General features: G+C 32.8%; 1 long non-coding RNA gene across 1 annotated transcript; it reads right to left on the reverse strand.

Moving 5' to 3' along the window:
* Positions 1-3828: 3828 nt before the first annotated feature.
* Positions 3829-22065, reverse strand: LOC148760917 (uncharacterized). Its single transcript, XR_016028296.1, has 3 exons — positions 21992-22065; positions 4710-4795; positions 3829-3872 (listed from the first exon to the last, which is right to left on the reverse strand). It is a non-coding gene; the product is annotated as an uncharacterized LOC148760917 (long non-coding RNA).
* Between the last annotated feature and the right edge of the window lie 994 nt (positions 22066-23059).

Below are 23059 nucleotides of genomic sequence, written 5' to 3' on the forward strand. Positions count from 1 at the left end.
GCGTTATGTTTTGGTTTATCTGAAATTTCAAAATTAGGTGAAGACATTTCTTGGCTAGCCTTAAACTGCAACATGACATATGAAACAATAAATCTTATGTCACCACTCAAACAAGAAAGCACCCAAATTTATGATGCAATCTCAAACAAAATTTAACTTGAATCATTCACCAAAAAAACCAGACTACTAAGTAAGATGGTTATATTTATTTTTTCTTCATTCATATAAGGTCCCAATTTTATCTTTAGCTATTTGTACACAACATAGATACCGATCAGTTCCCCTACACTGATTTGATGTTTGGATTTTGAGTACATTTCAGGTAGTTGCGAAAGCTCCTCATGGCGCCAGCTAGAGAATCTAAAAGTGTAAATAAGAAGTTTTCTTATGTTAATGAGGTTGCTTCTAGTAAAGATAGAGATAGTAGTGTTAAAAGAAGAGGGCAACAAGTGAGTTCTTGATTAGTTTTTCAAAAACTTTAATTTTTTTATTTATTTATCTATTTATTTGAATTCTTTCATTTCATTAGGTTGTATGGGGTTAAGATTCTAATGGTTTGATTGCATTTGTTTACTATAAACAGTTCCTTGGGAGGTTTTTTGGACTTTTCATGACTGATGCTTGATTGAATTTATTTATACGCTGAGCTTTTCATGCATTGTCTTTCTCCTTAAGGGTTTTCCGCACTTAATACCTTTTTTGTTTAAGCCTATATGCTAGTGAATTATAGCAAAGTTTTGCGTACAAAGATGGTTTGACTAAGTTTTTGTGTTAAACGATAATCTAGTATGTAAAGTATATATGAAGCAGTTTTAGTAAAAGAATCTTCCACCAACTAGAATTTTAAGAGTTGTTGCCGTGAGGTTTGTACATTCAACATGTCTTTTTTGTCTATTTGTCTATAGGTTCCGAAAGCCTTGCTTAGATGAGATTAAGAAATTCTGAAAGTCCCCACAACTTTTTAACAAAGTGCCAATTGAAAACAAAAGAAAAAGATTTCTTTTGATATATTTTGATGCAGTTCTCTAAATATTTTGTTGAGATCTTTCTACAAATAATAAAATGGACCTGTAAAAAATTTTGTTATTGAATTAATTTATAGTTATAATGTATTATGTGCAAAAAAGAAAGTTGTTAGACATGTTTTGGGCTCAATGGAGGTGTATGTTCCATTTATTGCTCAATGGCTGACTCATCATTGAGTGAAGCTCAGTTCCTCATATTGGATGTTATTTTTGTGTAAAAGGTATATATCATGCTCAATTGTCAATTATGGTTCTTGTTTTTTACTTATTTTTATTGCATTTAATTTAATTGTGTGAAATTTTAAGTTTGTTGTAGATCAAGTTTCGCTGTAATGTTGTCAGACCATGGGAGATTCTAAACTAAATAATTGTGTTACTTAAAGGGGAATTTTTAAAATTTTTTATATATTATATATATTTTTAATGACTCTCTCAAAATAATTTTTTATTGAATAATAATAAATAAATTAAATCAAGAGAAAAAAATTGAATTAAATAAAAAAATGAGAGATGAAAGAAAGCGATGAGTTGACTACTAGAACCTTTGACCGTAACAATAAAAGGAGAACCCAGAAAGGAAAACGAGAATTTTAAGGTGGTAGTAACAATCGATCCAACTATGTCAAGAAAATCACGTTTAGGCATTGGCGTCTTTACCAACAAAGTTCACCTCCATGAACAAATATCATCTCAATTTTCAAATAATTTATCTTAACAACCATTGACCTATTTGATTAATTATTTCAATCATAATCAACAAATATTATATATACCATAAAGAAGTTAAGAATAAATAAACATCACATAATTGTCATATCTAACAATAAATTGAGAAATATCAACTGATAAAGAGAGTTTTCAAAGTAAAAAAAATAATAAAAAATAAAATGAAAAACAAAATAGAAAGAAAAAGAAAAAATAATACCTGAATGTAGTTTTGAATTTTGGATCTTTTTTTTTCTTTATTTTTGTAAGAACAAAAAAAAACCTTAAAATGATGATTTGTAGAAATGGAGATGGAAGAGAGAGATCGATAGGGAGAGAAGGAGGGGGTATCTTTTGAAAGAGGATCTTTTTAGAAAAAAATAACTCTCCTAATAAGCAAGTGTGTTTTTTTAAAAAAAGAGAAGGAAAAGCTCCTAATTGGAGTTTTTTTTAAGCTATTTTTTTGTAGATTTTTTTTTAAAAAAAAAGCTACTTTTTTTTAAGAGCTTCTCGCGAAATCTTGTTTGGCCTAGATTCTGCTTTTAAGCAGTAGATAAGCTTAAAATCAACCAAGCCAAACGAACACTAAATGTCCTGGTTGGATATAATGAATCTATCCAAGCCTTAATCTTGGCTATATCTCAAAAAATTAACTACATCCATATGACCTTGGCACATAAATGTCTAGCCCAACCACTATTGCTGTCTGGAATCCAACATTTCTACATTAAATATCACACTTCTCCAAATCCTATCCACTGTTTTCAACATCTGTCTAATCTGTATCGAAGCATAATACACCTTATCTAAACTATTAGCATAAGGCACATTAATCACCTCCCAATTCCATCATCACCACAGTCTTTTAAGTAGCTTAATTTTAAGAAGATAATACACTTCAATCAGATTAACAACAACTCATACCAAGACTCTTGGATTAATTTAAATTCTAACTCATACCAAGACTTTTGGATTAAATTAAATTCTAACTTGAAAATGTCCCATAAGGACTCAATCAAGTTTGAATTTAAACTCTTCAGGAATAAAGTCCTAACTCATCACAAATTCTTAACATAATATCCTCATTTGAACCGGACCCTAAACACCGCATTCTCATATCATCCGCCCGCTTTTAATATGCACATGACCTTTATTCATTAAGGAATATTGTATAAAGTCATCTTTCCTTAAAATTCCACCTTTTGCAAGGCCATCAACATCTTCATTAGCTTAATGCCACACATGAGAAATCTTCCAATTTTTGATTTTTTTCTTACAACTATTCAACACTAATAATCACCTGCCTATATTTCCAAGGTGCTTCCTTATAATTGTTAGACCACAAGACCACATTTGCTGAATTGCTCTCTACCCACAGCTTGTAAGCATAATGAGCCATGTATTGAGTATAAATCACAAACGCTTCCTTAATTGATAACAATTATATCAAGTTTGAATCTTCAACTCCAATAGATTATGAGAATTTAGTTATAAATATACCAGAACCATCTCGAAGTATGTCACGACCCGGAACCTCCCTCAGGCCCATGACAATCGCCGTGACGTTCCGATTGACACTCATTATCCGGAATGCCAACCGAAACCCCACAAGGCTTACATATTAGTTTCTTTCCTTTCCTGTGAGCAATCATTGTTAAATATCGAGTTTTTAGAGAATATATACTATTTTAGATCAAAAACAATTAAAATAAAATTTTCGCCACACAGGGGTATTTTGGTCATTTTTTTTCTCAAAAATTTCGAAACTGGCTAAAACGTAATATACAAGTACAAAACACATAATTCATATTCAAAATGAGTTTAAAAGTCTAAAATCTTCATTTAAAATGAAATTACGGTTATTTGAATATAATAAGAAAATAAAAGAAATATTAAGGAAAATATTCTATTTTCTTATAAAACAATATTTATAGAGTTATACGTGAATAATTTTTATAGCGTAAAAGCTAAATAAATTTATACATACTGAAATACAGTAAGTCAAAATATTTAATTTAATTTACAATAACAAGAGGGCCCCCGAATAAACAAAAGTAAAGAGGACTGTGAACCTACGATTTGGAAAATGCAGATCCAATGGTAGTCCTCGATGAGATCAGCTATCTACAGTCTATACTGAACCTGAAATGGGTGGAAAGGAGTTGGGTGAGATTTTGCAATCCCAATGAGTAAACAGACATTATCATAAATATCTAAAGGCGAGTAAAATGGAGGCAAGTTTAAACAACAAATTTCAACCCATTTCATAATGTTTTCAATTTATTTCTTAAACCATAAAATATTTGTAATTTACCAAAATAGTTGTTAAGGCTTATGTCTTTTATTAAAACAAGGCTCAAGCCAAAACTAATCCTCGGAGATACCTTGGCCGAGGCATCTAACCGAGTCCGCCAAGGGTGTTAAAATATTCACACGTGAAACACATTTTTATTTTTAAAACCAGTCGTCCCTTGGCGTTGGCCAAGTTACACATTCACGTGGGGGTTCGACGTGAAGTGAGCTCTAATACTACCCTGGGAGTTACCCTCCTCGCCTCTACAACCGGAGTAACTATATAACTGGGTTTACCGTGCCCCTCTAATAGGTAGTCCACGAAAACCCGTCACTGCAGTGACTAACCCACCAATTTTAATAAAATTTCGACAGTATAACGTGGCTTTTATTTATTTATCCAGCCTGCATAGTAAAACAACTTACATAAATTTTCCAATGCATTCACAAAATATAGCCACATATACTCATTTCTCATAAGCCATTCTTAGGAAAATATATATTTTTCAAGTCAATTTGTAGCCTCCAATTACTCAATTTCATAATCAATACAATATATTTTTATTTGTCACATTTATTCCTAAAACATCAAAAATCCCGTTTTAATCTCGCTCTCATTTCATAAAATACATAAAGGGTATTTAAAATAAACTCTAGATAATTTACAATAATAATAAGTTTACTCACCGTTTGTACAAACTAAAAGCTTTCTAAGCGCCCCGATCACTACTCGTCGGGTACGACTTCTTTGCCTTTTCCGGAAGGCTCTCCTCCTAGACACATTACAAAAATTTACACAATTCATCACATTGATGCTAAATCACTATATAATTAACTTAAATCCTATACTAATGCATGGTATGAAATGCAATAGCCTAAAACGGCTTAAACGCGGTATTAACCTATTTTTGGCACTTTGCCCGATAAATTGCTAACGCGCTCCATTTTAGCTCTAAATGATCCCATTCTCTCTCCAACATTTCTAACCATTAAATATCAGCCAATAACCTTCTAAAAACAACAAAATCAGCTCACTCCCTTCCTTGGAAAATTCGACCAAAAATGGGACATTAACTCGGTTAATTTTCTACTTTGTTTTTCTATCACGTTTAATCGTTTTTCATCATTTTCTCTTCATTTCTCTTAGAATAAAATCAATTCATCATCATTGTACAGCATTGAGCATCCAGCCAAGAGTGGGTATTGTGAAAATTTAATGATTTCTTGCCCAATTTAATTTCTAAACACATTTAACTAACTAAAACTATCAATTTAACTAAAAATCAAAACCTAAAAATTTCAATTTCTCTCCCCTAGAATTTCGTCCAGACCTTGATATCACTTTTTGATCTCTCTCCTCAAGCATTCTAAATGGAAATAAAGGCATAGGAAAGGTAGAAAGCAAGCTAAAATCGAAAAATCTTACCGTTAGACGCGTAAACGGTCGAAAACCGTGAATTTCCCTTTGAATTTTCTTGTTTCTCTTTGGTTTTTCTTTTTTTCTTCCTTTCCTCTCTATTTCCTCTCTTGTTCTTCCTTATGGCCAGCCAGCACTCAAAATTTGGGTTTAAATGGCTGACTTTTCATTAAAATAATATTATTTCATTAAAAAAATGCCACGTGTCACTTTCCCATTGGCCCATTTTTAAAATTTCATCCATTTGTTTCCAAATTTTTACCATACACTTGTCTCATATATTCATAGCTTAGATAAAATTCTCAGACTCATCCAAAGTCTCGGTGGAGTAATTTTTGAAATTTACACTTTTGCCCCTGTAAAAGTGAAAAATTACATTTTTGCCCAAAAAACTGAAAAATTGCCCATAGACATATTTTTCATCCCTTATACTCATACCATTCTCCAATTTGTCAAATTTGATCTAAATTCTCTCAAAATCTCAAATTTTATCCGTGGGTGGTAAAATTACAATTTTGCCCCTACACTCCAAAAATCACCAGAATTAAACTTTTTCACTTCCTATCATTAAATTATACTCCAAATAGTTAATCTTGATAAAAAATTTCACTCCATGATCAAATTATTATCTTAGGTGGCAAAATGACGATTTTTTCCTTGAATATCAAAATTTTTAATTTTACCCCAAATGAACCCTCGAACTCCGAACAATTATTTTTAGTAATTCCTGGACTATAAAATATTAAATTTCATCCTACAATTCCTATTTGAACTAGTTCGAGGTTAAATCAATTTAAGTGTACCGTTAGGTACAATATCAGGTTTCGTTTATTCTTAGGTGCTTTTCTAGCGTAATAACATGCTACTCAATGCATGTATGTCATGACATGTATTTATAGTGTCTGATTTTACAAAGTAACCCCTCAATACCCGTTTGCCTTGAGTTACTAGATGAAACACCATCCACATTAAATTTCAACCAACCTTTCGTAAGGTCACCCGTGAAATTGTCAATCTCTTTAAATCACACATTCGATCTTTTAAAAGGTTCTCAAGACTTCTAATTAAGGTCTTAATTGAGTACTTAATGTGTGGCCATCTAGCTTTAGTCCATATAGCTACTCTCAATTTAATAAGATCAAATAGTTGGTTGGCATCCCGTATTTTACCATTGAAAATTAGATCATTGCAAAATTTCCAAATAGACTAAGTAATAACATAAAATGCCAACAACCACACATTCCCTCTATCACCTTCAAAAACTAGTGAACACCATTCCATGAGAAAACTTTGTGGATTAGTGGAGAATGTCCCCATTTCCTACACCACATATTCCAAAATTTTCAAGGTTCCTTGCATGAGAAAAACAGATGACAAACAGTTTCCCAATTACCATTGCATAACACACAATGCATCATGTCTTCTCCAATAATACCTTTTCTACCTAATGTGTGAAACCTCGACCTTCATAGATGCGTAACTCGAGCTGAAACTTATGTTTAAAGGTTTAATTTGAGCTAATGATGCTAGTTTTACATTACTTATAATTATTTTATGTCGTTATAGGAGTAGGATCAAAAATAATTTTAATTGGTGAAGAAAGGTGCATAATGAACAGTAGCCCTGTTTGCATATGTTTTTGTTTTTCAAATATATCTCCCACTACAGAAGTCCAAATGACATGATTTTCAAACCATTAGAAAGCGAAGAGGTAGGGCTACAACTTTGATGTTTACACTTTTCCCAGTTCTAGAGGAAAGATGTTCAAAATCTTTGTTGAAGTGAAAGAACTGCACCAGAAGAACAGAAATTGACAGAATGTTTGAGCGCCGCGGCACTGGAAATTGAGAGCCGCGACCTTCACCATAAATTCCACAAATAACAACATTTTGGAGTTTTTGAAGCTATGACTTTTGGAGGCTACTTAAGGGACCTCTTTCAGAGGATTTTGGACCTTGTCCTAGTGTTAAAAGAGTAAAAGATTGCACAAGAGCAAGAGGAAGACAAGTGGCATTGCTAAAGGCATTTATTGTAATTTCATGAACAATTGGATAAGTTTTAACTATAAATATCTTCATTCTCCAGCACCTTCCTCAAATTTCCAGCACTTCATCTTCTTCTTCTTCTTCTTCCTCCCATCCCACATTTCTTCACTTTCCGTGGGAGCACTCTTCAAGCTTCCATAACCCTCTCATGTTAGCCTTCATTTTCATGCTTTTGTGCATTTTTTTATAGAACCTCTTATGCTCTTTCACTGTTTCACCTTAAAACGTTTGAAATATCTTAGATCAATACTTTCTCTCACTAACTAGGGTTTTAGAGAGAGAAAGAAAGACCTTCTATAATAGTTTGGGAATTCTTGAGGAGATATTCAATTGCAAATCTAGCAAGGTGAGAATTTAAATTGAGTTGATATTTTAGTTGTTGAGAATGATTAATAGTTAGATTTATGAGTGTTTTGCAGTTGAGGTAGTTTATTCATTTTGGTGTGATTATAATAGTGCAAATAATTAGCCACTTGATGGTAGTTGGAAGCTAGTTAGGAATAACTAGTTGAACATGATTTAGGAGATAGCTTTTAGAATTATGGTTATGTGATTGAGTTAATTATGATGCTAATGTGTGATAGGTTCCACCGAAACCCCATATTACCATTCAGGGCATTAGTGGAATTTGGAGCTACTTTAAGAATAAACAAAGACAGGTGAGTGGACTTGCATTTCAAAATTTGTTTTGGGAATGTGAAGGTAATTGTACAAACATTTGAAAGATTTTATCCAGCTTTTCTTTAAAAATGTACCTTGAGAACAAGCCTTTGGTGAAGTGTTTTTATCTTGTGAAAATGTGCTATATAAATGGTTTATGTGTTATCACAATATGATGATATGTATAATATGCATTGGGTGTTTCTTTCGTACGTTGATGTGGACCCGGCTATGTGCGAGTAGAAGTATGCATACGTCGATGATGACCCAACTATGTGCGAGTAGGAGTGCGCATAAGCCGATGCTGACCCAGCCATGTGCTAGTTGGGAGTGCACATGAGCTGATGACGATGGGAGAGTGTGCATGGTGATGGATATATATATATATATACATATATGTTTGCACAAGTGTGACTATAATGTATGTGGAATCCTGCTTGCTAAACCTTGAGCATTTTTTTTAGTGTTCTAAATTGATTTGCATTGTAGTGAAATGGTTTTATTTGAGATGAAAGGAAGTCTTTCTTGTTGCTCTGTTTCTCGCTACAGCGAGAATGAAACTTTCTGTGCCGCTTATCACTTGGCTGGGTTTTGCCATATTTTCCACTTATCCAATTTCATGTTGAATATGAATTCTTTATTATCACATGATTTATCAACCAAGGGTTCAATTAAGGGTTTTAATAAGGACTTAAGCTAAAGTGCATCGTTTTCAAATAAGTGCATTATGATTTCAAACTTTTCCTTATTATATTGCTTGTTCCCTTCCTTGTTCACTCACTGGGTTTATACTCACCATTTTCAACTTCATATTTTCAGATCAAGAGGCAGTTGGTAACTAGGTTGAGGTGTCTTCGTATATTCGACCCTTGGTAGATGTCTCGACATTCAGTAGTTGTACATTTCTTCAAGTCTTTCTGCTGGAAGTCGAGTACTCTTTTTTGTTGTGTATAAACAGACCCAATGTAAATTATTAAGACGTATGTTTAGATAATACATGTATCTTTGATTGGCAATGCCACTACGAGTTGGCAATGTTTAGTATTATTTTAATTCGAAGTTATGAAATGTGATTTAGCAACTTTGATGGAACGATGAACAGGTCATATTACTAGGCTTGCTTGGGCTTGTGGGCTATGTCCATTGAGCCCTTGCGCCGGTCATGGCTGGGATTTGGGTCGTGACATAATGTGTCTTTCACAACTACTTTCTACCACAATAATTGCCAAACAAAGACCTTCACTTTATACAGTGCAGAGCTCATCCACATCTTCTTCCATACATTACAATTGTTTTATTGAAAGGGTAAGGACATTTGATGTCACGACCCAGAACTCCCCATCGGGCCGGTGACAACCGCCGCGAGGCCTCGACAGACATTCTTCACACCGAATGTCGATTGAAACCTCGCAAGGCTTAACATCAACTTTCGCATCTCCCCGGTGAGCAACAGTTATTAAATCTCGCATTTCAAAAAAATCATAAGTCATTTTTAAATAAGAACAATAAAATATTATTTTCTGGCTCACAGGGGTATTTTCGTAATTTTTTGTCAAAAATCTCAAAACTTGCTAAAAGTGTAATAGGTAAGCAGAAAATATATATTTAATGATTTAAAAACAGTTAAGTATCTAAAACGTTCATTTGAAAGCAAATTGTTGACAACTAGTACTATTCAAAAATAATAAATAAAATATTCTATTTTCTCATAAAATAAATTTTTATAGAAATATTCGTAAATAATTTTTCGCACATGAAAGTAAAGTAAAATTTGTATGAATAGAAATACAGATAACCAAAATATAAGTTTTGATCTGCAATGTCACGTGGGCTCTAATTGACCAAGAGGATGTAAGACTGTGAACTCTTACTTTCTATAATGCAGTTCCGAGCTTAGTTCTCATCTTATTCGACTATCTACAAACTGTCCTGAGCCTGAAAAATGTATAGGAAGAAGGGGTGAGATTTTATAATCCCAGTGAGTAAACATATACCATCTAAAGTATCTAAAGCTGAGTAAATTGAGACAATTAAAATAAGTCATCATACTGTAATTTCATTACCTTTCAGTTCATTTCAACCAAATAAAATCAATCCATATAAATCGAGTAATCAACTTGGCTTATGAATTTCTTAAAACTTTGGCTCGTGCCAAAACTCATACTCGGTGATACCTTGCGCAGGGCATCCAACCGAGTCCGCCAAGGCTGTTAAAATTTCGTATACACTTAAAATATATTTTTAGTTTGAGAAAATACAGCCGTTCCTTGGCGTTGGCTGAGTTCCCCTTCACGTGGTGGTTTGGCGTGAAGTGAACCCTAAGCTTTACCCCAGGAGATACCCTACGCGCCTCTCCGTTCGAGGTAATAATATAATGGAGTTTACCATGTCCCTCTAATAGGCTGGTCCACGGAACCCCCTCTGCAGTAAATAATTAATATATAATCTACCAATCAATAAAATTCATTCTAGCATGACATGGTAATTTATCGCAACCTAGTCTCTCAAGGCTGAATACACAGTATAAATAATTCTAACACCGAAATCAATTTAGCCATTCATGCTCATTTATTGTCATAAGCCATTCAATTCAAAACCATAAATTTGCAACACAAACTAGCAATCTCCAATTACTTTATTTTCAAAACCAATATTCGATTTTCTAGAAAATTTATAAAATCATTTTATAAAATTACAATTTCTCTTAAAACATAGCAATTTACCATTTAAACCCATTTTTCATAAAATCACATAGTTGTATAAAACTACTTTACATAATTAAGACGATAATAAGTTTACTCACAGTATTAGGAGTAGAAATACTCCTATCTTCCGCCCTCGGGTGCAGTTTCTTACCCGAAACAATTGACTCACCACCTATCCATAATCTATGACACAAAATTCAATAAATTGTGTCAATTTATCATAAATTATTTCAGGCTCTTATCCATGCGTATGCACTAGATAGGATTTGAAATGTTTAAACAATCGCTTAATTGCGGTGTCCGATCTAACTCGGTTATACACGGTGTAAAGTCCTAAAATCCCCAATTCGACTCCAATTCCATCCATTTCAATTTCAATTATCCAATTATATCCATAATACCTCAATGACTGTGAATTTGGTCCAATTTATCAGTTTGGACTATAAATTACGCTTTTACCCCTAGTGGGTAAAAATTTCAATTTATTGTACCGAAAATTCCCATTTAATTTCCAACCTCATAATTCATCATTTTTCCACCCAATTCTCTTAAAATAAAGTCAACCTCATCCTCACATACCATTGGCTAGATTCGGCCTAGGGAAATTCATGGAGAAGATAAATATTTTCTTGTTGTTTTACTCATAAACATGCTACACTAACACTAAACACTAACATAACTCAAAATCAAATTTATCTAACAACTTTCTCTCTCTAAACCCATATGACCAGAATTGAAATCATCCTCAAATCACATGATTCAGCCATGGAAAATGATGGGAAATGCATGGGAAAGGTAAAGCACAAGACAAATTTAAGAAATGTTACATTTTTTCACTTGATTTTTGAATTTCCACCTATTTTCCCTTTAAATTTCTTGGCTAGGGTTTTATTTTCTCCTTTCTCTCTCTTGTTTCTTGCTTGGCTGAATGTTGAAGAAGAAGAATGGGTGGGCTGATTTTTTTATGCCTTTTTATTGTTTAATGAAATAATATTATTTTATTCATATTTTGAATATTTTATTAATTCATTTTTTTGTTCTAGCCATCCACTTGTCCTACTTTTTCCACCATGCATTCCCTTTGACTTATCCAAGTCTTAAGTGAAATTTCAAAATTTTTCAAAAGTTTTGGTGGAGCAAATTTTTCAAAATTACACTTTTGCCCCCGAACTTTTCAAAAATTATATTTTTGCCTCAAAAATTGAAAATTTGCCATAATGCATAATTTTCACTCCTCATACTCATTTCACACTCCAAATATTTGATCAAAATCCTTTCAAAAATTAAATTTTTGATTCTGCGTGGTAAAATTACCATTTTACCCTTTTACTCCAAATTATACCGAAATTAAAATTTTTCACTTCTAAACTTCAAATCTTACTCCAATAAGTCAAATGGTGCCAAAAATATTTTCTAAAAATTCTCATTTTGTCCCCAAGTGGTAAATGACCATTTTGCCCCTAGATAGCGAAAATTCCAATTTGACTCCAAATTTATCCTCGAACTCCGAATCACCATATTAAACCATTCTGGGACTTTAAAATTCTTAATTTCATTGTAAATTTTCTATTTGATCTAGTTCGAGGCTTAAATCAATTTTATTGTACCTCTAAGTACAATACCGACTTTTGTAAATTTTTTTTCGGGACTCTTTTAGCATGCAAACATGCTATCCATCACATGTATGTCATGATAAATATTTTTATAGAGTCGGGCTTGTCATCTTCTCCCCCACTTGGATCAACCATATGATCCTTCTTCATGACTGATTTCGACATCCGACTAAATATTAATATTTAAAAAAAAAAAATTTATCTTGTCTCCTTTATACGTGAAATACCTTATTATGCCTCACTTGACTTCCGAATCGCCTTTTATCTCACAAATTCTCCTCCGATAAAATTATTATTATTTTATTGTTATTTTCTCACTTGCAAAATATTTTATCCTAAACTACTCATTTTGTCTTTTATCACTTTTAAACATTTTAATTGACCTCAATTTGCATTCAATCAACTTTATTTATCACCATATCAAAGTATGGGGTATTTCAGTCTCCCCCACTTAAATAGAATTCATCCTCGAATTCCCATCGATGTTGCGTTATCAATCTCCTTCTATGATCCTACTCCTTGTTTCTTATATAGGGACATTCAATTTATTCACCTCGTTCACCTTCAGTTCAAATCATCTTTTGGAACTGGATCAGTAATACTTTTCATAACCATGATCTCTTATATCGAGACATTAAGCATGCCTTTATCACCATTATTAAATTTGAACCATAACTTCACCTCAATTATACTGATTTCGATCACATATCATACTTACTTATGTATACCTAATCATCATTTTATTAATTCGCTCCGTACCAAATTTCTCAACCTTGATTCATCCATCTTATACTGGTCTATACACTTCCTTTAATAGAGTTCCATTAAGAACTTAAACAATCCAAGGTTTACCTTTAAAGTCACTCATAACTTTAATCGTTCATTGCATGTCCGTTAACACTTTAGCTCACTGACCTCTCTGGACACTATTTCAAAATCTCCTAATTACTGAGAACCATTCTTTACTTCAGTTAGTAAAATTATCAATTTCATATATACATAGATACATGCATTTTCAAATGTCAACATCTCTCTTTATATATAGGAATCCATGTGTTCACATGCCTTGGACTACATTCCCCCTTTATTCATCCGTATCCCAATCCTAGCTTCAATATAATAACTCTTATAGTGCATGTCAACCTTCTTATTATACTTGTGTATAACTTCATATCATTCATATCATTTCCAACCATATGTTTGAGTTTCCTTATACTATATATCATTCATCACAATGTCATCTCCATTGAATTATAATCCATTATGCGTGTATGCTTTATAATCCTATTGATGCCTCAAAGATTTATCTCAACTTGATCATTGCATCTCATGCAATACCACAATTCCTAAGAGTCATCCTTTTGTCCTTAATCATCTTTCATGCCTCTATACTACCTTGTATCTTTCTTGCATTACGATATTGATTTGTCACTTAAGACTCGAACCCATTTGAATCATGTATGCCTTAAGCATTTTCGAATTCCAATTTCCATAATATATTAGGAAAGTTTCATTATCTGACTTCATTTTCAGGGTCAACTTCTATTATCCTTTGTTCCACTCCTTCATATGAACATAACATCATTCTTCCTTAACCAATTTATAAATTGTACTTGAAATTGTAAAACTTAAAACTAGATTCTCCTCAAGTATTTTTCAATATTAATACTAATATCACTCTCAGCATACAGCGTCCTTTTTATAAACACATAACTTAGTGCTTGCTTTAACAAGATCTAAAGTAAAACTTCTCTTGAGTTTTTCCTTGGGAATATCTATCTTAAACTTATGTCTCACAGCATATGATCCCTTAACTTGTGATTTAGCCGTTAGGCTTCTCAGCAAGTTTTAAAAAATTTTATGTTTCATACTTGCTGTGTATGATTATAATCTCTTCTCAAAGATGTTTATGTATTCCTAAAACACTTAATCTTAAAGATATATAAATACGTACTCATCCATTCAATCCCTAACTCGTCTTCATAGGTTTCTAGGCTGCCACACAATTAGCCCCATGTTGTTACTAACCCTTGTCATTTTACTGTATCAAAACGATATTACAAATTCTCATAATGATATTCTATATAAACTGATTTTCTATACCAGTCTCGTAATTCTTCCTTCACACTTTCATTACTTGGTATCTCATCTCAATATAGTCATCTCAAGAATCTTTCAAATTTTTTTCTTTTAATTATATGCCTATATACAAGGCAATAAAGAAGTTTTTCAATTCATTTGGGTAAACATTCTCCAAAATATTTAAGACTCCCAGATAACAAAACACAATGACCAACAACCAAAATTCAATTTGTAAGCTCATTATCGTGTCACTCCCATCTTACTCATGTATCATAGGCGTGAGGTATTCGGAGTAGTATAATGTTGAACAGTCAATGCTGAAGTACTGTAGCTATTAGAAATTTTCCCATCAAAGCTATTTGTCTGCATTCAAAGTCACCACATCAATCATTCTCAACCAGTGGTTTCCCTTCTAGATATATATCATGAGTTCCATAAGTATAGGTACCTTCTATTTTCTTGTCATACACACTAAGCCAGATTAATACTTTCATCTAATGTCATCTTTTGACTTTTATCAACGTTCATAAAATTCCACCTCATAACATCCTTTCCATACAATGTAATAAATTCATGATACATATACCACTCCACACATAAGTTGTTTACTATCTACAACTTTCCTCAAATTTATTGTCATCCCTATCCAATTATCTTCTTTGTCTTATACTCCAATAATCTTATTGACTTTCGGTATAATTAACTACGAAAATAGCCCAGCTTCCTCCTCACTTTATTCTCGCAATCCTTATTGAATCAAAATTTTATATTCCCCATATTCCATAATTTAACTTCATTTGGTTATATTTGTGCCCAACTATTACCTCATAATGTCATAACATCACTGAATAATCCCTTTCATGCTTAAATTACAATCATTAACGTAATCACATTATCCATTCCGAATGTCATTTATAACCTTATTGCTTCCTTCTATAACCTTCCTCAATAATTATATTACCAATTTATCTCTATCATACTAAAGATTCCCATATACCTTTAGTTACTTAAATAGCCATTTTATAATACATTATAGTCCTATACTTTAAAAGCCAAACTATTTTTACTTCTTTGTACATATCATTATTATCTCTTTTACACAACATCTACTTAGAGTTAAGGTAGTCTAAAATCCTATGAAAATATTACATGTCCTTGGGATCATCATCTTAATCTGATCTTATCGAAAGATTCTACTCCGAGTCCTCCTAAAGATCCTCTTTCGGGTTTTCCTCCTCCTGAGATTTTTTTTTTTTTACTCCTCAATCCAGGCTTGTTGTGTTCTCCTATATTCTTCATCACTCACCGGTGCAGCATTTCTTCCACAACCAGGAGGAAAATGTCGTACACCTGACACTTTTCTAAGGGGTTTACTTGCCACTGTTACTTTCTCCTTATCCTTTTCTGGTTGTCCCCTTACATTTCTCCCACAGCTTGGTGGAAAGTGTCGGACTACTGTCACACTCTTCCTAGAACGAATATATCCCCTTGCAATTTCTTCCCTCGTCCATTATCTAGGGTGCTCTCTAGGTTGTTCCGAAAGGAAATCTTGTTCAATTTTTGATGTATCGGAGCTACTCTCACTTTCAAAATTCTCGCTACTCTCGAAGCTCCCTTATTATGAACCCATTCTGATAAGTTCTTAGGAATTCTATTATCAGGAATTCGGGATGGACCACCTTCCGAATCATCTGTATCAGGGTGCCATTTGCTTCTAGCCGTAGAATCTAGAGATCCCTCGCTATCACTATGAGAGGTATCGAGACTACCACCTCTTCTAAACATGGTGTGTATGTCACCAGTGTACCTCAAAATCTATATGCAATCAAATAGTAATTGTTTTATTATTTATGCATCTCAAAAGTAGGTAGATTTCTATATGAAGATGCATACATACTATTCAATCTAACCTAACTTAACTTATCTTAACTTAATTGGACTTGGGGCCACGCAATGTCAATGTAGATTCCTTAAAACAACTTTAAAACCAAAGGCTTTAAAATCTAATGCTTTAAAATCAAAATATCTGATTTTTAAACCATGCTCTGATACCAATAAAATTGTCCCGACCCGGAACTCCCCATCGGGCCCGTGACAACCGTCGCGAGGCCTCGACAGACATTCTTCACCCCGAATGTCGATTGAAACCTTGCAAGGCTTAGCATCAACTTTCGCATCTCCCCGGTGAGCAACAGTTATTAAATCTCGCATTTCAAAAAAATCATAAGTCATTTTTAAATAAGAACAATAAAATATTATTTTTTGGCTCACAGGGGTATTTTCGTAATTTTTCATCAAAAATCTTAAAACTTGCTAAAAATGTAGTAGGTAAGCAGAAAATATATATTTAATGATTTAAAAACAATTAAGTATCTAAAACGTTCATTTGAAAGCAAATTGTTGATAACTAGTACTATTCAAAAATAATAAATAAAATATTCTATTTTCTCATAAAATAAATTTTTATAGAAATATTCGTAAATAAATTTTCGCACATGAAAGTAAAGTAAAAATTGTATGAATAGAAATACAGATAACCAAAATATAAGTTTTGATCTGCAATGACACGTGGGCTCCAATTGACCAAGAGGATGTAAGACTGTGAACTCTTACTTTCTATAATGCAGTTCCGAGCTTAGTTCTCGTCTTATTCGACTATCTACAAACTGTCCTGAGCCTGAAAAATGTATAGGAAGAAGGGGTGAGATTTTATAATCCCAGTGAGTAAACAGATACCATCTAAAGTATCTAAAGCTGAGTAAATTGAGACAATTAAAATAAGTCATCATACTGTAATTTTATTACCTTTCAGTTCATTTCAACTAAATAAAATCAATCCATATAAATCGAGTAATCAACTTGGCTTATGAATTTCTTAAAACTTTGGCTCGTGCCAAAACTCATACTCGGTGATACCTTGCGCAGGGCATCCAACCGAGTCCGCCAAGGCTGTTTAAATTTCGTATACACTTAAAATATATTTTTAGTTTGAGAAAATACAGCCGTTCTTTGGCGTTGGCTGAGTTCCCCTTCACGTGGTGGTTTGGCGTGAAGTGAACCCTAAGCTTTACCCCAGGAGATACCCTACGCGCCTCTCCGTTCGAGGTAATAATATAATGGAGTTTACCGTGCCCCTCTAATAGGCTGGTCCACGGAACCTCCTCTGCAGTAAATAATTAATATATAATCCACCAATCAATAAAATTCATTCTAGCATGACATGGCAATTTATCGCAACCTAGCCTCTCAAGGCTAAATACACAGTATAAATAATTCTAACACCGGAATCAATTTAGCCATTCATGCTCATTTATTGTCATAAGCCATTCAATTCAAAACCATAAATTTACAACACAAACTAGCAGTCTCCAACTACTCTATTTCAAAATCAATATTCGATTTTCTAGAAAATTTATAAAATCATTTTATAAAATTACAATTTTTCTTAAAACATAGCAATTTACCATTTAAACCCATTTTTCATAAAATCACACACTTGTATAAAACTACTCTAGATAATTAAGACGATAATAAGTTTACTCACAGTATTAGGAGTAGAAATACTCCTATCTTCTGCCCTCGGGTGCAGTCTCTTACCCGAAACAATTGACTCACCACCTATCCATAATCTATGACACAAAATTCAATAAATTGTGTCAATTTATCATAAATTATTTCAGGCTCTTATCCATGCGTATGCACTAGATAGGATTTGAAATGTTTAAACAATCGCTTAATTGCGGTGTCCGACCTAACTCGCCTATACACGGTGTAAAGTCCTAAAATCCCCAATTCGACTCCAATTCCATCCATTTCAATTTCAATTATCCAATTATATCCACAATACCTCAATGACTATGAATTTGATCCAATTTATCAGCTCGGACTATAAATTACGCTTTTACCCCTAGTGGGTAAAAATTTCAATTTATTGCACCGAAAATTCCCATTTAATTTCCAACCTCATAATTCATCATTTTTTCGCCCAATTCTCTTAAAATAAAGTCAACCTCACCCTCACATACCATTGGCTAGATTCGGCCTAGGGAAATTCATGGAGAAGATAAATATTTTTCTTGTTGTTTTACTCATAAACATGCTACACTAACACTAAACACTAACATAGCTCAAAATCAAATTTATCTAACAACTTTCTCTCTCTAAACCCATATGACCAGAATTGAAATCATCCTCAAATCACATGATTCAACCATGGAAAATGATGGGAAATGCATGGGAAAGATAAAGCACAAGACAAATTTAAGAAATGTTACCTTTTTTCACTTGATTTTTGAATTTCCACCTATTTTCCCTTTAAATTTCTTGGCTAGGGTTTTATTTTCTCCTTTCTCTCTCTTGTTTCTTGCTTGGCCGAATGTTGAAGAAGAAGAATGGGTGGGCTGATTTTTTTATGCCTTTTTATTGTTTAATGAAATAATATTATTTTATTCATATTTTGAATATTTTATTAATTCATTTTTTTTCTAGCCATCCACTTGTCCTACTTTTTCCACCATGCATTCCCTTTGACTTATCCAAGTCTTAAGTGAAATTTTCAGATTTTTCAAAAGTTTTGGTGGAGCAAATTTTTCAAAATTACACTTTTACCCCCGTACTTTTCAAAAATTACATTTTTGCCTCAAAAATTGAAAATTTGCCATAATGCATAATTTTCACTCCTCATACTCATTTCACACTCCAAATAATTAAATTTGATCAAAATCCTTTCAAAAATTAAATTTTTGATTTTGCGTGGCAAAATTACCATTTTACCATTTTACTCCAAATTATACCGAAATTAAAATTTTTCACTTCTAAACTTCAAATCTTACTCCAATAAGTCAAATGGGGCCAAAAATCTTTTTTAAAAATTCTCATTTTGTCCCCAGGTGGTAAATGACCATTTTGCCCCTAGATAGCGAAAATTCCAATTTGACTACAAATTGATCCTCGAACTCCGAATCACCATATTAAATCATTCTGGGACTTTAAAATTCTTAATTTCATTGTAAATTTTCTATTTGATCTAGTTCGAGGCTTAAATCAATTTTATTGTACCTCTAAGTACAATACCGACTTTTGTAAATTTTTTTCGGGACTCTTTTAGCATGCAAACATGCTATCCATCACATGTATGTCATGATAAATATTTTTATAGAGTCGGGCTTGTCATCTTCTCCCCCACTTGAATCAACCATATGATCTTTCTTCATGACTGATTTCAACATCCGGCTAAATATTAATATTTAAAAAAAAAATTTTATCTTGTCTCCTTGATACGTGAAATACCTTATTATGCCTCACTTGACTTTCGAATCGCCTTTTATCTCACAAATTCTCCTCCGATAAAATTATTATTATTTTATTGTTATTTTCTCACTTGCAAAATATTTTATCCTAAACTACTCCTTTTGTCTTTTATCACTTTTAAACATTTTAATTGACCTCAATTTGCATTCAATCAACTTTATTTATCACCATATCAAAGTATGGGGTATTTCATTTGACAAAACAATTTAGCAGAATATTTACCACTGGATGTAACTTTCCATACAACCTCATCATCCAACTTTTTACTCAAAGAGACATTTCGTAAAAGAGACCACAAAGCCGTCCATTGTTGATACTCCCAACCAAATAACTAGCGTCTTAACTTTATTCTCCAAAGCTAGTCCTGATTATTCCAAATGCCAAAATCAGATAGAGAACCAACCTTATTGACCAAAAAAGTAAAAATTCTAGGAAACTCATCTTGCAGTAGCATTCCATTTAGCCTTCTATCCTACCAAAACAACACTAATTTTCCATTTCCAACCTTAAAACCCATGTCAGATGAAACTTGCAAAAGGAATTTATTTTAAGGCATAAGAGGAGAAATTATATTTTTCTAGATAGTAAAGCATTTACAAGAAACATCTAAGTTAAGAGGAAGGGCACATGGATCGTAGTTATTCTTTGTAGTCACAAATTGTCTCTATAAATAGTCACTGTCACGACCCGGTACTCCCCTCGAGCCCGTGACAACCGCCGTGGTGTCCCGGTAGACACTTATTACCCAGAATGTCAACCCGAAATCCCGCAAGGCTTTACTATCAATTTCTCTGTTCCCTTGTGAGCAACCATTGTCAAATATCGTGTTCTAAAAGATTTTAAGCTGTTTCCAACTTTAAACAAATAAAATATTAATTTTTCGTCTCATAGGGGTATTTTGATCATTTTTCTTAAAAATTTTGAAATTGGCTAAAACATAATATACAAGTACAAAACACATAATTCATATTCAAAATGAGTTTAAAAGTCTAAAATCTTCATTTAAAACGAAATTATGGTTATTTGAATATAATAAGAAAATAAAAGAAATATTAAGTAAAATATTCTATTTTCTTATAAAACAATATTTATAGAGTTATACGTGAATAATTTTTATAGCGTAAAAACTAAATAAATTTATACATACTTAAATACAGTAAGCCAAAATATTTAATTTAATTTACAATAACAAGAGTGCCCCCGAATAAACAAAAGTAAAGAGGACTGTGAACCTACGGTTTGGAAAATGCAGATCCCACTATAGTCCTCGATGAGATCAGCTATCTACAGCCTATACTGAACCTGAAATGGGTGGAAAGGAGGGTGGTGAGATTATAAAATCTCAATGAGTAAACAGACATTATCATAAACATCTAGAGTTGAGTACATGAAGACAATAAAGTAAATCATCATAAACTGGGTTATACAATTAGAACACATCTCGTTCAAAATACGTAAAGAGGCTTATGAATCTCATAAAAATCTAGGGTTGTGCCATAAATCCATTCTCGAGGACACCTTGGCCGAGGCATCCTACCGAGACTGCCAAGGCTATTAAAATTCACATTTCACATAAATCATGTTTTTGTTTTGAAAACATAGCCGTTCCTTGGCGTTGGCTGAGTTCCCCCTCACGTGGTGGTTTAGCGTGAAGTGAACCCTAAACTTTACCCCAGGAGATACCCTACGCGCCTCTCCGTTCAAGGTAAGAATATAATGGGGTTTACCGTGCCCCTCTAAAAGGCTAATCCACATAAACCCCCTATTGTAGTGATTAATTAATATATAATCCACCATATAATAAAACTCAATAACATTATATGACAATTTTGTAATTCGCAGTTTTTCAAGGCAACCAAACAATTCGCATTTCAATACAATTGCCAACTAGCCAATCATGCTCGATTTATCATAAGCCAGTCAATTTAAACAATCAAAATGTCACAATAAACAATCTCCGTGTACTCTATTTTTCAAAATCATTATTAATTTCAAAACAATTTATAAATTAATTTCATTGAAACTCATTTATTCATAAAACATGAAAATTTATCTTTTTAAATTCCTTTTTCCATAGAATTCATGAAAGCATCTAAAAACCACCCTAGATAATTAAAATGACAGTAAGTTTACTCACAATGTCTAGAATGTAGACTTTCGAAGCACTCTGTATACTGGTCCTCGGATGCAATTTCCTTGCCTTTATCGGAGGACTCACCACCTTGACACAGTACAAAATCGAGAATTTCACCAAGTTGGTACTAAATCAAAATTAAACTAATTTCGACTACCAATGCATGATATGGAATGCAAAAATGCACTGGTAACTATCTAAACTCAGTATTGGCCTAATTCGTCTTATCACCCGATTAAATTCCTAACGTGTCCGTTTAAACTCCAATTTAATTCTTTTCAGTTTCTATACCTCAATTGCACCCAAATAAACTTAATGTCTCTCAATGTGGTGCAAATTATCAGTCTCGATAGTAAATTACGAAAATACCCCTAGTGGGTAAAAATTCGTATTTTTGCTCCGAAAATTCTCATTATTTTTCTAGGCTCATAATTCATCATTTCTTAACCAATTCTACTAGAATAAAAATCAAACTCATCCTCACTCAATACATAGTAAATTCAGCCGTTAATGGTTGTGGGAGAAAATAAATTCTTTTCTTGTTGTTTTGTTTCTAAATATGCTAAACTAACTAAAAACACTAACATAAATTAAAATCAAATAAATCCAACAACTTTCTCTCTCCTAACCCATTTTGATCAGCCAACAATTAATCATAAAAACATGCAATTTAAGCATGGAAAATGAAGAGAAATGCTTAAAGAAAATAGATTTCAAGCTTAAGTTGAAAAATCCTACCTTTTTCACTTGTTTTCCTTGATTTTCCACACTTTTTCTCTTGAAATTCCTCACCTAGGGTTTGTTCTTCCTCTCTTTCTCTCTCTTCCTTGCTTGGCCGAATATTTGGAGAGTAAATGGCTGATTTATGCTGATTTTTAAGTTAAATAATAAAATATCCTAAGCTTGACACATGGCATTTTCTAATTGGTCCATTTTTAAAATTTTAAAAATTTAAAAATTTTATCTCCACCACATGTTTAGTCAAGGGTCAAAGATGAAGACAAAGGAACACCATGTGCTGGAAAAAATATCCTGGTGGTGGAAAATTACAATTTTGCCCCTGAGGTGGCA

This window comes from Theobroma cacao, chromosome 9 (assembly GCF_053813885.1).
Source record: "Theobroma cacao isolate CCN51 chromosome 9, ASM5381388v1, whole genome shotgun sequence".
Lineage (NCBI taxonomy): Eukaryota > Viridiplantae > Streptophyta > Magnoliopsida > Malvales > Malvaceae > Theobroma > Theobroma cacao.